Source organism: Triticum dicoccoides, chromosome 2B (assembly GCF_002162155.2).
Source record: "Triticum dicoccoides isolate Atlit2015 ecotype Zavitan chromosome 2B, WEW_v2.0, whole genome shotgun sequence".
NCBI lineage: Eukaryota > Viridiplantae > Streptophyta > Magnoliopsida > Poales > Poaceae > Triticum > Triticum dicoccoides.
Window position 1 is genome coordinate 78049172 of NC_041383.1, and position 7203 is coordinate 78056374.

Genomic DNA, 7203 nt, shown 5'->3' on the forward strand with positions numbered 1-7203 from the left:
CTCGTGGCCGGCTCGGGAGCTTCTTGACTTGCACTCCATGTACTATGGATCATGTTTGTTCCAAAAATTACGCTCCCGAAGGTTTCATTCCATTTGGACTCCGTTTGATATTCCTTTTCTTCAAAACACTGAAATAGGCAAAAAACAGCAATACAAGATAGGCCTCCGGTTAGTAGGTTAGTCCCAAAAATGATATAGAAGTGTAAAGCAAAGCCCATAAACATCCAAAACACGTAAAATAATAGCATGGAACAATCAAAAATTATAGATGCATTGGAGACGTATCATTGAGCAAGCTCATGAGATACAATCATTTGCTAGAGAACTTGAGCACTTCAATTGTATCCTATCGGACAAGTTTATTGCCGGGGGTATCATCACTAAGCTTCCTCCCACGTGGAGGAACTTTGCTACCTCACTGAAGCATAAGAGGCAAGAGTTTTCCGTTCCGGATCTCATTGGTACGCTTGATGTCGAAGAAAAGGCGAGAGCAAAGGACAAACGTGCTATTTAGGGAGGTTCTAGTGCCAATCTGGTATAGAAGAAGAACTTCCAGCCCCACAAGTTCAAGAACAAGGGGAAGTTTTATGGTAAAGCAAAGTTTGATGGGAAGAACAAGGCTGTGCAGCACACGAACTTCAAGAAGAAGAATGACAAGAAGAAAGGTGTGTTTCATGTGTGTGGAGATCCTGATCATTGGGCTCCTAGTTGCCCTAATCGCTATGACATGCGTCGTCCTAGGGAAGGCGGCAAGACCGCTAATGTTGTCATTGGAGATACTGACATGAAGGATGTTGGGTATGGTATATTTCCCACTATTCTTTCAGTATGACATTTTCCTGATTGGTTGATTGACATGGGTGCTAATGTGCATGTTTGCGGTGATATTTCCATGTTTTCGTCTTATCAGACCACAGGGAGTTATGCTTGGCTGATGGCAATAGTTCAAGTGCTTCTGTTCGTGGTGTTGGCACGGCCGATCTGAAGTTTACTTTGGGGAAGATCGTGCGGCTGAAGAACATGCACTATGTCCCCTCCATCAACAAAAATCTTGTCAGCGAATCTCTTCTGTGTAGAGATGGCTACAAGCTTGTCTTTGAGTCGAATAAATTTGTAATATCCAAGTATGGAACCTTTGTTGGTAAAGGCTATGAGTCAGAAGGCCTGTTTCGTTTATCTTTATCAGACATTTGCAATAAAGTTTCTAATCATGTTTGCAACAATAGTGAATCAAATGTTTGGCATTCACGTCTCTGTCATGTAAACTTTGGTTGCATGTCGCGACTAGCGAAGTTAAACTTAATCCCTAGTTTCACCGGTGTCAAGGGATCTAAGTGTCAAGTGTGTGTGGAAGCTAAGCAACCTTGTAAGTCTCATGTGACTGTGGAAACGAGAAATCTTGTACCATTAGAGCTCATACATTCAGATGTATGTGAAATGAATGGTGTTTTGAGAAAAGGTAGAAAGAAGTATTTTATGAGATTGATTAATGACTCCACTAGATACTTCCATGTGTATCTTCTGAAATCTAAGGATGAGGCTTTGAACTACTTCAAGATCTATAAAGCTGAAGCGGAAAACCAACTTGATCGAAAGATCAAGAGGCTTAGGTCCGATTGTGGTGGAGAGTATTTCTCAAAAGAATTTGATTCCTTTTATGCGGAACATGGCATAATCCATGAGAGGACACCTCCCTATTCACGTCAGTTAAATGGGGTAGCCGAAAGAAAGAACCATACTCTAACTGATTTGGTTAACGCCATGTTAGACACATCGGGTCTCTCCAAGGCATGGTGGGGGGAGGCGATATTGACGGCATGTCATGTCCTAAACCGACTTCCCACAAAGAACAAAGAGATAACTCCATTCGAGGAATGGGAGAAGAAAAGGTTAAAACTCTCTTATCTATGAACGTAGGGTTCTTTGGCGAAAGTCAATGTGCCAATTCCAACGAAGCGGAAGCTGGGACCAAAAACTGTGGATTGTGTTTTCCTGGGATATGCTTTCCATAGTATTGGTTATAGATTCTTGGTTGTAAAATCTGAGGTACCTCACATGCATGTCGGTACGAGCATGGAGTCAAATGATGCGACTTTCTTTGGAGATATCTTTCCCATGAAATATATGGCTACCTCATCTAATGAGGAGATGCCTAGTTCATCAAATCAGGAACCAGTTACAATTACTGAACCTGCCACTTCGATGGAACACTTTGAAAAACCTGTGGAGGAGAACAATGAAGTTCCTACTAGGAGCAAGAGACAGAGGATTGCAAAGTCCTTTGGTGATGATTTTCTTGTGTATCTCATAGATGACACTCCTAGTTCTATTTCAGAGGCCTATGCATCTGAGGATGTTGACTACTGGAAGGAAGTGGTCCGTAGTGAGATGGATTACATCTTGGCAAATGAAACTTGGGAGATAACTGATCGTCCTTATGGGTGCAAACCTATAGGATGCAAATGGGTATTCAAGAAGAAACTTAGGCTTGATGGTACTATTGAAAAGTACAAGGCTTGGCTCGTGGCTAAGGGTTAGATCCAAAAGGAAGGTGAAGATTTCTTTGATACTTACTCACCTGTGGCTCGACTGACCACTATTCAAGTTCTACTTTCACTAGCTTCCTCACATGGTCTTCTCTTTCATCAAATGGATGTTAAGTCTGCTTTCCTAGATGGAGTGTTGGACGAGGAAATTTATATGGAACAACCAGATGGGTTTGTAATAGATGGTCAGGAAGGGAAATTGTGCATGTTGCTGAAGTCTTTGTATGGACTTAAGCAAGCACCCAAACAGTGGCATGAGAAGTTCGAAAGAACTTTAAAAGCTGCAGGCTTTGTTGTGAACAAAGCTGACAAATGCGTGCACTATTGCCATGGTGGGGGAAAGGGAGTTATGCTTTGCTTGAATGTTGATGACATACTGATTTTCGAAACAAATCTGAATGTTATTAAGGAGGTCAAGGATTTCCTATCTCTTTGTTTTGAGATGCAGGGTTTAGGAGTGGCTGATGTCATTCTGAACATCAAGTTGTTGAGAGACGGTGATGGTGGGATTACATCGCTTCAATCTCACTATGTGGAAAAGATCTTGAGTCGCTTTGGTTACAGTGACTGCAAGCCCTCTCCAACACCATACGATGCTAGTGTGTTGCTTCGAAAGAATTGAAGAATTGTTAGAGACCAATTGAAATATTCTCAAATTATTGGCTCGCCTATGTACTTAGCCGGTGCTACAAGACCTGACATCTCTTTTGCTGTTAGCAAATTGAGCCGTTTTGTCTCAAAACCAGGAGATGTGCATTGGAAAGCTCTAGAGAGAGTTTTGCGTCATTTGAAAGGCACTGTGAATTATGGAATTCACTACACTGGGCACCCAAAGGTGCTTGAAGGGTATAGTGACTCAAACTGGATCTCAGATACTGATGAGATAAAGGCCACGAGTGGATATGTATTCACTCATGGAGGTGGCGCAGTTTCTTGGAAATCTTGCAAGCAGACCATCTTAACGAGGTCAACAATGGAAGCAGAACTCAAAGCGCTAGATACAGCTACGGTCGAAGCAGATTGGCTTCGTCGGCTCTTGAATGACTTCTCGGTTGTTGAGAAACCTGTACCGGGTATCCTTATGAACTGCGATAATCAAACTGTGATCACGAAAGTGAATAGTTCAAAGGATAACATGAAGTCATCAAGACACATTCAGAGAAGGTTAAAGTCTGTCAGAAAAATGAGAAACTATGGAGTTATTGCATTGGATTATATCCAAACGTCTAAAAATCTGGCAGATCCTTCTCGGTTATTGCATTTGATAGATAATGCATTGAGGGAGATGGGTATGAGACCCACAATATGAGTTGTTCATAGTGGTAACCTATTCTTTGTGATCGGAGATCCCGTGAATTAGATGTGGAAGACAAATTGTTGGTCAACTGGGAGGAGAGTACCTTTACTATTAAAAATACCACTCCATGAAGATGCAATACTCTCCTAAATCTGCATGGCAGGTTGATGTATATCCTAATGTGTTGTAAGAGGCTCATTGAAGCAGAGATGTTGTCCTGCAGAACATCTTTTGAAGAACGCACCTATATGAGTCTGATTGTCAAATGTCCCAGTATATGAGAGTAGGGTTCTCTCTAGTAAACTCATGAAAGGTCTCGGAGTATGACGCATAAGCTCCACCCGCGGGGAAGACCCACAGTAGCCACGTATCGGTCAAGGCTTTATGTGAAGCTAGATCCACAGAAAACTTGCAGTTCAAGGCCCAGTCCACTGTCCAAGTTGCTTACTAGTGTAGCATAGAGTTCTAGGTGGAAGTTCAACTTAACAATCTCCATTGTAGTACCGGTATATAAAACAGTGTTTTGGAACCAAAGGAAAATTTTGTGTGCCTCTGTGATCTGGTGGGGGATTGCTGGAATTTAGTCTATTTTGGGACAACCCAATAACTATTTCAGAAATTCCTAAATAAATCCTAGAGGCCCACTTAGCCCATTTGTGCAAGGCAAGGGATACTACTAAATTTTAGTCCCACATTGCTAGTTGAGTGGGAGTTGGACCTCCTGATAAGGGAGGTTCTTTCCCCACTTGTATGAGCATGAGAACAAGAGGGACATCCACGCGCGCTCCTCCTCCGCCGCCCGCCTTGCCACGCCACACCTCGTCACGATGCGCCGCGGGCTGCGGGAATGAGCCGAGCCGATGTCTAATTTTTGCCACACACTACAGGTATACGAAAGGTCACTTGGGAGCTGAAAAGTTTTTGCGGTAGTGGATAATGAATACGAACGGTGCACCTCTTCGCGTGCTGCCTATTCACTTCGTCTCCCTCCGTTGCTTCACCTCCCGTCGCAGCCGTTCGCGTCCCTCTCCTGTGCCTATATAAGAGACGTCGCTCCTCTCCAGAGATACACATCAGAAGGTCCTCTTCCTCTCGCCACACAGTTCCTAAGCACTGCGCTGCTACTAAAATCTTCCCCATCCTGGCTTGCGGCGTGCACAGCAGGTCGGGACAGTAGGCCTCCAAAACCGCACCTTTTGAGTCCTGTACGGGAGAAGAGTGATAAGGTTTTTGGGGAGCGGTCTGTGCGACTACTAACTTCTTCGTCTCGGACGCCCCAGACTCCGACAACTACTTCCCCGATGACGACTACTTCCCCGACGTCGACAATCTCCTCGACGGCATGGAGGACACCGACCCCAAGTCCAGTGCCTCTGCTCCTGCTGCTGCCTCGTACGTGTTTGTCCCCTTTCTATTAGAGGTTCTGCTACAGTTCCTTGTTCTAGTATTTTCCCTAGACATGTTAGAATCTATTTCATATATGCAACCTGCTATACTGTCTGCTCTAGATATGTTTAGTTACGGTTCATATGTGAACATGCTGTTTACCTTCTCTTTGTCAAATCGCATGGCTTATTTTATCACTGCTATACTAGACATGCTTTATCTAGTATTTCTGTTAATAAAATCATTCGGTAAATTGCTCATATTTCCAACAATCCAAAAACCTTACTATAGGAAATTTACCCCGAGTGGGTTTGCTGCTTCCATGAGACCTCCTATGTTTGAGGGTATCCACTATAAGAGGTGGCGCGTGAGAGCAGTCTTATGGTTTCAGACCATGAGCTGCTATGACGCCACTCTTGGCAAACCTGAAGGAGTGCAAGATGCCCAACATGCACAAGCTTTTTTAGAAAATGGATACCTTGTTTAAGGTTGCTCTCTTGAGTGTTCTTGGTGAGAACATAGTTGATGCTTATGCATCAATTGATAAAGGAAAAGATATGTGGGATGCACTCGAGGCCAAGTTTGTGGTCTCGGATGCTGGCACTGAGCTATACATCATGGAGCAATTCTATGACTACAGGATGACTGAAGAGTGCTCTGTGGTTGAGCAAGCTCATAAGATACAGTCATTTGCTAGAGAACTTGAGCACTTCAATTGTATCCTACTAGACAAGTTTATTGCCGGAGGTATCATCACTAAGCTTCCTCCGACGTGGAGGAACTTTGCTACCTTCATTGAAGCATAAGAGGTAGGAGTTTTCCGTTCCGGATCTCATTGGTACTCTTGATGTGGAAGAAAAGGTGAGAGAAAAGGACAACCGTGCTCGAGGTATTGAGGGAGGTTCTAGTGCCAATCTGGTACAGAAGAAGAACTTCCAGCCCCACAAGTTCAAGAACAAGGGGAAGTTTGATGGTAAAGCAAAGTTTGATGGGAAGAACAAGGTTGTGCAGCACACGAACTTCAAGAAGAAGAATGACATGAAGAAAGGTGTTTTTCATGTGTGTGGAGATCCTGATCATTGGGCTCCTAGTTGCCCTAATTGCTATGACAAGTGTCGTCCTGGGAAAGGCGGCAAGACCGCTAATTTTCTCATTGGAGACACTAACATGAAGGATGTTGGGTATGGTATATTTCCTACTATTCTTTGAGTATGTCATTCTCTTGATTGGTTGATTGACACGGGTGCTAATGTGCATGTATGCGGTGATATTTCCATGTTTTCGTCTTATCAGACCGCATGGACTTCCACCGTGCCGATGGGCAATGGTTCAAGTGCTTTCGTTCGTGGTGTTGGCACGGTCGATCTGAAGTTTACTTCGGGGAAGATCGTGCGGTTGAAGAACGTGCATTATGTCCCCTCTGTCAATAAAAATCTTGTTAGCGAATCTCTTCTGTGTAGAGATGGCTACAAGCTTGTCTCTGTGTCGAATAAATTTGCAATATCCAACTATGGAACCTTTGTTGGTAAAGGCTATGAGTCAGGAGGCCTATTTCGTTTATCTTTATCAGACATTTGCAATAAAGTTGTTAATCATGTTTGCAACAATAGTGAATCAAATGTGTGGCATTCACGTCTCTGTCATGTTAACTTTGGTTGCATGTCGCGACTAGCGAAGTTAAACTTAATCCCTAGTTTCAGCAGTGTCAAGGGATGTAAGTGTCAAGTGTGTGTGAAAGCTAAGCAACCTCGTAAGTCTCATGTGACTGCGGAAACGAGAAATCTTGCACCATTAGAGCTCATACATTCAGATCTATGTGAAATGAATGGTGTTTTGACAAAAGGTGGAAATAACTATTTTATGACGTTGATTGATGACTCCACTAGATACTGCCATGTGTATCTTTTGAAATCTAAGGATGAGGCTTTAATCTACTTCAAGATCTATAAAGCTGAAGCGGAAAACCAACTTGAT